Raw genomic sequence first — 10055 nt, forward strand, 5'->3', positions numbered from 1 at the left:
AAAAGCTCAGACTTGTCCTGCAATCTCCTGCCTTCATTTGGCTAATAATCCTTAGGTATCACTGAAGAAAGCAAGCTTGGGATAAATGCAGGAATGGATTCTACCTGAGAAAGACCTTTCTTATGGCTAGTTAGGGAATTCCCTTTCCTTTCTGAGGCAAATTTTCAATCTGGGGTTGTGGGGAGTAGTAAATGGGAGGAGACAGGGGCCACTCTCACCTTGAAATTGGAAGATCTGAGCCCAAGTAATGGCATCCCATAGCTTTGTGACCCGAAGTGTACCCATTTTTCTCCCTGGTACCCATACATAATAAGGGCTACTTTAGGAATGTGAAACAGTAACAGGTGGGTTGTTTTGTTTGTTGTTTTGCTTTTCTGATTTGCCCAAGGATAACGGCCCACAGTATTTCAAATGCTTCTTTGTGGCTACTCTAATTCACATCTTTAACCAGATGTCTGGAACAAGCACAAGTAAGGGAGGGGCAACTGCTCATCTGTGGATCACCAGCAGCCAGAGTGACATGCAACAGATGCAGAGTGAGTTCTGACTGCATGAGTGAGATCTGAATTCACTGAAACAGTGACGCCGTCATGGGATACAGCACAAATGCGTCAGGTCTGGATAGCTCTTCACTTATAGAGGCTTTAGCTAGCAAAAAAAAAAAAATCCATGTTGCCACCAAGCCCTATTTACTTTACCTCATGCTCTGTAGGGCTTCCCCTCAGTTCCCACTCTGATGGAAGATGCCACCATGATTGCAATGGACCCGCCTCTCTCTGCTCATCTCCCACACCTAATACATTTCCCTCTTCACTCTTGGTCACTACAAAAAGCTCAGACTTGTCCTGCATCTCCTGCCTTCAACACACAAGCCTGATCTTGTCTCCCATCATTTATGAGCCCCTGACAGGTCTCCTCAACAGTAGGATGAAAGTAACATCCCTAATATAGCCTAGCCCTGCAGGGCTGACTTCCTCTTACGTTTCAACCTTGTACACAATTCCCTGCACCAGCCATGCTGGCCTTCTTCCATTTGTTTGAAGATGCTATGCCCCTCAGCCCCAGGGAACCTTTCCATCTAGTAGTTCCTCTCTGCACGGTGTAATTTTAGCTCTTACTCAACGCAATTGCCACTTCCCAGAGAAGTAGATTTTGACCTCCTTTACCGAGACCACATCCCTTTTTAGACGTTGTCACAGCACCAGGTCCTACAATTTAGGGTACTTAATAAAGGTATCTCTTGCTACTTTTCATAATTATTTGTTAATTTTATCTTCAGGTAGACTGTGGAGAACACAAGTGAAAATCCTGTTTTTCTGTTCTCTGCTGATTCCCAGAAATTGGTATAAACAATGTGAGCAGACTGGATGGCAGATGATGGATGGATGGATGGATGGACGGACGGATGTGTGGATGGACAGATGGATGGATGGATGGATGGATGGATGGATGGATGGGTGGATGGATGGATGGATGGACAGATGAACTTTAGAAGAACCTGTATGGAAATTAGTGAGATTAAAAAATAATCTATCAATACACAGAAAGATAAATACAAATTTTACTGGGGATTTTTTTATTATTTATTTTTTATTTTGCTTGCTCAGTTGTTTGTTTAAAGAAGAGATCAGATTATAGTTCCCAGGCTAGTCCTAAACTCCTAGGCTCAAATTATTCTCCTATATCAGCCTCTGAAGTAGGTGGAACTACAGGCATAGTTCGCTGTACCTAGCTTTTAAAAAGGGCAAGATTTGAAAAGTCCACCAGCTCAAGTGGCTGTAAGTATTTTCAGAACTTTTTCATTTGACAATCAATAAATATTTTTAACTAGGCATGTTCCCCATGACATTTGACCTTTGGTAGAAAGAAAAGCCAGTAACAAAAATAAATAATAAATAAATCATATGTTCTGCCTTATGAAAGCTTAAGCTTTATTGAGATGATATTTTCTGTGTCCTCTTGTGTGGAACAAACTGAAACAGATTTGAGATTAGAGACCACATACCTCCGCAAATAAGTGCAGCTTACTGTTCTAGTTTCCCACAGTTCAAATACTTAGGACCCACAGTCCATTCATTTTGGTAATTTTTCATTATGCATTTTAGTGCCAAGGATGTTTCAAAATATAGTCATTTCACACAGTCACACTGAAATAAATAGAACGTTGTTTTTATGTCATGTGAGCACAGCGAGGCAACACTTAATTTTCCATGAAATTACCCAAAACTTAATAGGAAAGACTTTTGGGGTACTCTTGTGCAGTCTGATCATAGTATTTGATCAGACTTTGGGGTTGGGGAGTGAGAAGAGGCAGAGGTGGTAAACTTCCATTAGAAGAATGCCACATACAAAAGCACTGTGAGTCTGGTCAATGTGGGCATGAGGAGCCTGCCCTGTGTCGGGCACTATTTTCCTAAGTTAGCCCAAAATCACAGCTGAATTATAGAGAGTATTACCAATATTGAAAGGTAAACTTTGACAGGTCTGGCGCAGATACCTTTTGACGTATGCAGCCACTTTTGTCAGTGGCAGCCAGGTGAGTTTTCTGTAATTGTTGATAATTCTTGGCTAAGGAGCATCTTGGAGTTACTCAATGTGATGATAACAACTTAGCAAGTTCTTCTGTGACCAACAGGACAAAAGAGGTAGTCTAAGGCCACATCAAGAAATAAAGGCCTGGCATTAACCATTTTTGATCCATGACCCAGAATGGTCAACATGCAACGTTAAGGGTAGGGTGCAATATGACCGTAGAAGTCTAGTGTAGGAGGTGGAGGGCTTTGAATCCTAAAGGTTAAGATTTTATTGTGCGAGCATTAGACTTCAAACTCAACTAAAGTGTATGGAAATAATTCAGACAGCAATTCAAAGATTGAAAGTATGGGGGCTGGAAGTCAGTTAAGAGATTATAATATTAGGTTGGATATGAAATTCCACTTGTCTATACTAGCACAAGAACAAATAATTCCATTTAGTTTATATTAAATTATACGTTTACCTATTCTGGTCAAAGAACCTTAGCCACAAGGCAATTGATGAAAAGGCACACTCCCTTTTCTCCAAGTGATACCTATTAAGTAACTGATGAACATAAAGATCAAAAGATAGCCAGGTACTGTAACACACTTAATCCTGGCACTTGGCATGATGACAGAGGATGATCAAGAGTTCAGTTGTGAGTGGTGGTGGCACACGCCTTTAATCCCAGCACTCAGGAGGCAGAGGCAGGTGGATCTCTATGAGTTCAAGGCCAACCTGGTCTGCAGAGTGAGTTTCAGGATATCCAGGGATACACAGAGAAACCCTATCTTGAAAAACAAACAAAAAATTCAGTTGTTAGAAAGGAAGAGAGGGAGGGAGGGAAGGAAGGAAGGAAGGAAGGAAGGAAGGAAGGGAGGGAGGAAGGAAGGGAGGGAGGGAGGAAGGAGAGAAGGAGGGAGGGAGGGAGTCAGGGAGAGAAAAAGAAGAAAAAAATAACAAAGAGAAGAAGAGTGACATTTTTGTTTAAATAATGTGAAGTATTTTGTAACTAGAGAAAGGATAATATTCAGGATGGAGACATCATCTAAACAGGGAAAGGGAGGATTACATCTTCATTGTATGATGATAATTTGGAAGCTGGGTATTTTAAAGCCATGTGCATTGGAAATTTATTATTGATTTCAGTTTTGGCAAATATTTGTGAAGGGTTTCTGACAATGGAAAATGTAGAAGAGATAAAAGAGATGACCTCTGTTGTGAAAGACCAATCAAAAGCAGAACTCAAACAGTGCATTTCATTTTGCTTTTTAATTAAATTTTATAGATTTTTTTTATTATTTATTTTTAAGTTTAAATTTACATTAGTAACAAGGTTGCTTCACAAGTCAGCTCCAGGTCCCTCTCCCTTTCCCTCCCCTCCTCCTGTGCCCCCTCATTATCCCCTCATTTCCCCAGGGAGGGTGAGGCCCTCCTTGGGGGTGTCCATAGTCTGTCATTTCATCCAGGGCAGGGCCTAGACCCTTCCCCAAGAGTTCAGGGTGAGAGTGCATCTTACATTGTTGGATGGGAGTCCAAAGTCTGTGTGTATACTCGGGATGGGTACTGATCTGCTGCCCAAGGCTCAATAGATTACCTAGGCCTCCTCACTGACACCCGCATTCAGGGGGTCTTGATCAGTCCCATGCTGGATTCCCAGGCTGATGCCTGGGATTCAAGAGTTAACCTTTGTCAGGTCAGCTGTTTCTGGGGGTTAAACCAGCCTAGTCTTAATCCCTTTGGTCATCAGCCCTCCCTCTCTGTTACTGGCTTTCTTGAGTTCAGCTCAGTGCTTAGCCATTGGAGTCTGCCTCTTCTTCCATCAGCCACTGAATGAAGTTTCTGTTTCCCAGACTTTTTTATAGATTTTAATTAAAATAGAACTGTATTGTTTTCCCCTTCCCTTTGATCTTTCCCCCCCTCTCTCAGGTGTCCTCCCTCCAACTCTTACATTCTTTCTGACCCCTCTTCAGAGACGTCGCCCCCTGAGCCACAAAAGCAGAGCTGGGATATGGATGTATCCACTGGGGCTGGGCCCCTCATGGCCCAGGGATTTCTGCATTATGTCATTATTTCTTGCAGTGGTCTCCATTGCTGTGAAGAGAAGCTCTTACGGAGAAGGGTGTCAGCTACTATCTGCAGGTATAATGATAAGACTTGGAATATACTAAGGGAGTATAGGCTGGCCTGAAATGGTGGTAGTAGACTCTTTTCTAAGGCCCATGACTTCACTAGTCCTGGAAATCTGGTTGGATTTATAGTACCAGGCATGATTTCCCTAATGTTGAGTGGACCTCAGGTCCAATTAGACAACTGTAAGTGACCTTTACAGATATCTCACCATGCTGGTGACTACAGGGTTCTTAGGTATGGCAGTGGGCTAGACTATTAATTCCCTCCTTCACTTGATGGCTTACATTGTATTTTCTGAAACCCTGATAGCTAGACCACTAGAAGGAGGTTTTTCAGTTTACATTTCCCTTTCTTAATGCTAGATTCCAGAAGCCCATGACCAATCATGATCAAGGTGCTTCCGGCTTTGCCAGACCTTCCTCCTCCATATCCTGGACACCAAATATTTGAAGAAAACACTGTAAGAATGGTTTTATGTCAGCTTGACACATGCTAAAGTCATCTGAGAGGAGGAAACCTTAATTAAGAAAATGCCTCCATCAGATGGGGTTGTAGGCAGGCGTGTAAGGCATTTTCTTAATTAGTGATTGGTGAGGGAGGGCCCAGCCTATTGTGAGTGGTCCCATCTCTATGCTGGCGATTCTGGGTTCTACAAGGAAGCAGGCTGAGCAGGCCATGTTGAGCAAGCCAGTAAGCAGCACTGCTCCATGGCATCTGCATCAGCTCGCACCCTCAGGTTCCTGCCCTGTTCTGAGTTCCTGCCCTGACTTCCTTCAGTGCTGGGCTATGATGTGAAAGTGTAAGTCAAATACAGCCTTTCCTCCACAGGTTGCTTTTGGGCCCATAGTGTTTGTCACAGCAATAGAAACCCTAACTAAGACAACAACTACAGGGAGAAAGATGTATTCTTATCAGGTTTGGAGAGGTTCAGTGTCTGATTGGATGTTTCCATTGATTTTATTCCCCATAGCAAAGCATAATACCACGACAGAAGGACAAGGTGAAAGGAAGATTTTTCATCATGGCAGTCAGCAGGTGAGACAAGAAGGACTATATATACATGCACACACACACACACACACACACACACACACACACACACACACACACACACACCATTGAAAGGCACAAGCCCCAACCAGACTAAGGCTCCCAATGATGCCGTCAAATCATGAATCCGTACATGTCATCTGCCTCACCCAGTGCAGCCACCTCCTTCTTCAGCTCCTGGTCTTACTGTGTGCTGCTTTCATGTGAACCTGGTTCCTCTTTTCTAAGGGAACAGTTAAGGACGATAGTGCTCACCATGGCCATAAATAAATAAATAGAGTCAAGACTGAGAATAACCACTGTGCTAGCTGGAAGGTACCAGAGCAGAAGAATTGTGTGAAGTCATTTAAGACTAAGGGGAATACAGTAATTAATAAAGTAATGGAAGCTTATTGTAAATGACGGGATTTATCAGGTAGATTAGATTAGATTAGATTCAGATTTGATGGTAGCCAATCAGGGAAACAGGTACATCCACCTAATAGAAATTGAGAATAACAACTTAATTGATGAGTTCCAATAGCAGGCAAGTGTGTAAGTTAGGGTTTTAGTGCTCTGAAGAGACACCATGACTACAGAAAATCTTATAAAGGAAAAATTTTAATTGGGGGGATTACAGTCCAGAGGTTTAGTCTAATCATCGTGGCAGGAAGCATGGAGGCATGCAGGCAGACACGAAGCTGGAGAAGGAGCTGAGAGTTCCTATATCATGATCCACAGGAAGTGAACTGACTCCTGTGTATGGTTTGAGCATATAGGAAACCTCAAAACCTACCCCCACAGTGACACACTTTCTCCAACAAGGCCACATCTCCCAATAGTGCTACTTCCCATGAATTTATGGAACCAATTACATTCAAACTACCACAGCAGGAGATGTCTACTTAAAAGAGAACCTGTATTTACTCCAGAATTTAGTATAGACTAAGAATAGGAAAGCTGCAATTTGATTCCATCATATCCAGACTACTATAGCTGGTTTTCTCTATTCTTTCATTTTCCCCTTCCCTATTCCTTTATAGAACCTAAAGTAGCTGGTATATATGCATCAAAAATTATATATAAATTCATCCATGGGTTAATTAACTGATTCAGTCAGGATTCCTCATGATCCGGTCACCCCTCAGGATTAGATCTGCTAGGTAGAAACCCAAGCTTCAGCAAATGTGCCTTTGAGGGAACATCTGTCCAAACATAACTCATCACAGCTGTGCACTTCCTCAACATTGTCACTCTTACCTAGTGCTCAGTAAGCCCCAGACCCCATGCTTCCAGTCGGCTCCTTAGAATACTGTTTGAACACTGGCTACTCCAGTGATTCTTATGCTCAGAACAACTGAAGAACTTTCTGACAAGGTAAATACCGGTGACAAAGGCTAAAGCATTTCTAGATTTCAGTTTGATTTTTCTTCCTGTGTGACCTTATTTCTTGATACTGATACTGACCAGAAGCATTTAATATTGGGTTTTCTCATCATTTCTCCATAATAGCTAGATGAAACCTTGCACCTTGCTTATAACTGCTTCTCTTCCCCTAAACATTACCCAGTTTTCAAGGCACAGATGAAGGTTCAAGTTTGTGAAATCTTGCTGAGAGCATGTCTGTTTCACAGTTCAATGTGGTGATCCACAGTGACCATGAGGACTTAGTGTGTTAGTTCCAAGGGTAGCTATAATCGCCCAGATATGAAGGCTATTCAGTTTGGTCTGACTAACTCATAGGTTGACTGAGTGATGAACTCCCATATTCTCCCATAAATATGTATGAGTTTAGCATATTTAAATGCAAATGATTTCATTTAAATATGCCAAACTCATTTATAAGAAAAGGAATTAATGAATCTATATACATTTTTCACCTTGACTGCATGTGTCTGCCTTACCAATTTAGAGAAAACACTGAAGAATGTGGGTCTTGGATAAGGTCTTAATGTTTGGTTTTCCCAAATCTCAAATTCATTCAATAGTTATACAGTTTAAAAAGTGCGCTGACCCATATACAAACTCCCAGAGAAGCAAGGCTATGTGTTTATTTAGCTTGAGTATATTTTAGACATGTACAGATGTCACATCATAATCAAAATAATAAAAAAGGAAATATTCCAGAAGACAGTAAAGAGAATATATTGCTTTGAGGGTGAGAAGGACCCCAAAGTGATAGCTGTCATTGTTTTATTTTTTTCTTTTTGTCTTGTTTTTTAATTTGGAGTTTCCAATCTCTTCGGCCTATTTCCAGTCTCATTCCAAATCACTTTCCTAGTCTTAAGCTTCAGAATGTAACCTCAGATGATCAACAATGACAACATTTTGAAACAGCACTATTGAGCACTGTTGAGAATACTACATTTACAGAAGGCTGGTGTAGTCTGGCAAACGTGAGCCAATGAGCCTTGGTTGGAAAAGAAAGCAGTAGTTTTCCCTGTTGCCGAAGGAGCTTACATACTGGCTGATTATCATTTGTCACAGACCCTCATGGAGGGTGGCTCTAATAAAAAATGGGCATTAATCATTGGAACATAAATGTCAGGACATAAATTCCTACTTCTTTCTAATGTTTTCAATTTGTTTCAAGTTCCTGAGGGTCACAAATACTGTAATATCTCATAAAAGTATATTTTATTTATTTATTTATTTATTTTACGAGACAGGGTTTCTCTGTATTGTTTTGGAGGCTGTCTGTCCAGCCTGGCCTCGAACTCACAGAGATCTGCCTGCCTCTGCCTCCCGAGTGCTGGGATTAAAGGTGTGGGCCACCACCGCCCGGCAAAAAGTATATTTTAAAGGTAATTAATAATGTTACCATTTTAGAAATAATTTTGATCATGACTCATCTGAAGGAAGTCATGGTTTTGTTTTGGTTTAAAAAAAAAAAAAAGCTTCAGAGTATCCCACAGTATCAAACAATGCTAAGCCACTTTTTGCACTGATGTATTTGTCTCAATGTCACTGAGCAGTTAGCTCATGATGGTATTTGGGGTTCCAGGATGCATCTGATTTTGATCCTGACTGAATACACCATTGTCTTCATTCGGTCTTCATCCGGTCAAGCGTGGCTGGGAATTTTTAGGTATGGCAGCTCCATGTTTCGGTTCATTGTGAAAAAAACCTCCAAATATTTCAGAGGAGCTGTGCGCCAGGAAAGTGTGACTGATCCATTTTCCCCCTCCAACCAAGAATCTGGAGACGAAAGGGAAGTAGCTGCTGTCCGTTTTAATTGGCTCACCGAGGGTGAGGGCTCACGTGAGTCTTCCATCGAACACGTGCTTCGCACCATTGTCTCTCAATGTCACTCAAACAAGTGCGTTTAGCTTTGATGAACTCTAAAGCTACCTGTTTTGCATTTTGTGAAATTTGCTTTTGATCAAGCCTATGAAGTCCTTTTCCAGCCCTAGGTTCTAAAGATTTTTCTCAAGACTGTCTATCAAAGTTTTATCTAAAACTTAACACCTTACATTTAGTAAGACGAGCCACTTGTAATTTTTAGCTGAAGCATGAAATCACTTTTCTTTTTCTTCTTGTTGTTGTTATTTTACCTATAGGTGTTTGATATCCAGACATTCTCCCCCCTACCTTTTATTCTTCTCCAGAAGCAAGACAGCACTGCAGAAGGGCAGCCGCTAGTGATGCAAGATAACAGCTAAAGAAGGAAACATAGTACAACTGGATGCTGAAAAAGAGGTGGAAGCCCAGGCCAACAAGCTGTAAAAGGTGGGATTGGCCAGGAAGATGCTCAAGAAGGAGTGTGAAAGAAGCAAGCTGTCCTGGTATTTTCCTGTGGCAACAGCAAGGTCTTAGGACTTTGGGGTATGACCTTGGCATTGGGCTGTTGAGTTTAGGCTTTGGAGTAAAACAGAAAAGTGAATGAAAAGAGTCAGTGAAAAGAAACAACCAATCAGATGACCGCTACCTTTAAACAAGTAGGAAAGATTTACACCAGGCTGAGTGAGGCCATGAGTCTGCTGACTGGGACAACTAACATGACTTAATTAGGCGTCTATTGCTGTGATAAAATACCGTGATCAAAAGCAACCTGGGGAGGAAAGGGTTTCATTCATCTTTCAACTTATAGTCCATCATCCAAGGAAATCAAGACAGGGAGCTGGAGTCAGCGGCAGAAACAGAAGCCACGGAGAAGCTTCACTTACTGACTTGTTCCTCGTGGCTTGCACTGCCTACTTTCTAATAGCACTGAAGACCACCAGCCCAGGGATACACTACCCACAGTGAGTGGAGACCTCTCACATCAATCATTAACCAACAAAACACCCACAGGCTTGCCCACTGGGTGGGAATATCTCAGATGGAGCCCCCTCTTCCCTGATTCTAGATTATATCAAGTTGACATAAAACTAGTC

The sequence above is a fragment of the Mesocricetus auratus genome, unplaced genomic scaffold (assembly GCF_017639785.1).
Source record: "Mesocricetus auratus isolate SY011 unplaced genomic scaffold, BCM_Maur_2.0 Super-Scaffold_100676, whole genome shotgun sequence".
In the NCBI taxonomy this organism is placed as follows: Eukaryota; Metazoa; Chordata; class Mammalia; order Rodentia; family Cricetidae; genus Mesocricetus; species Mesocricetus auratus.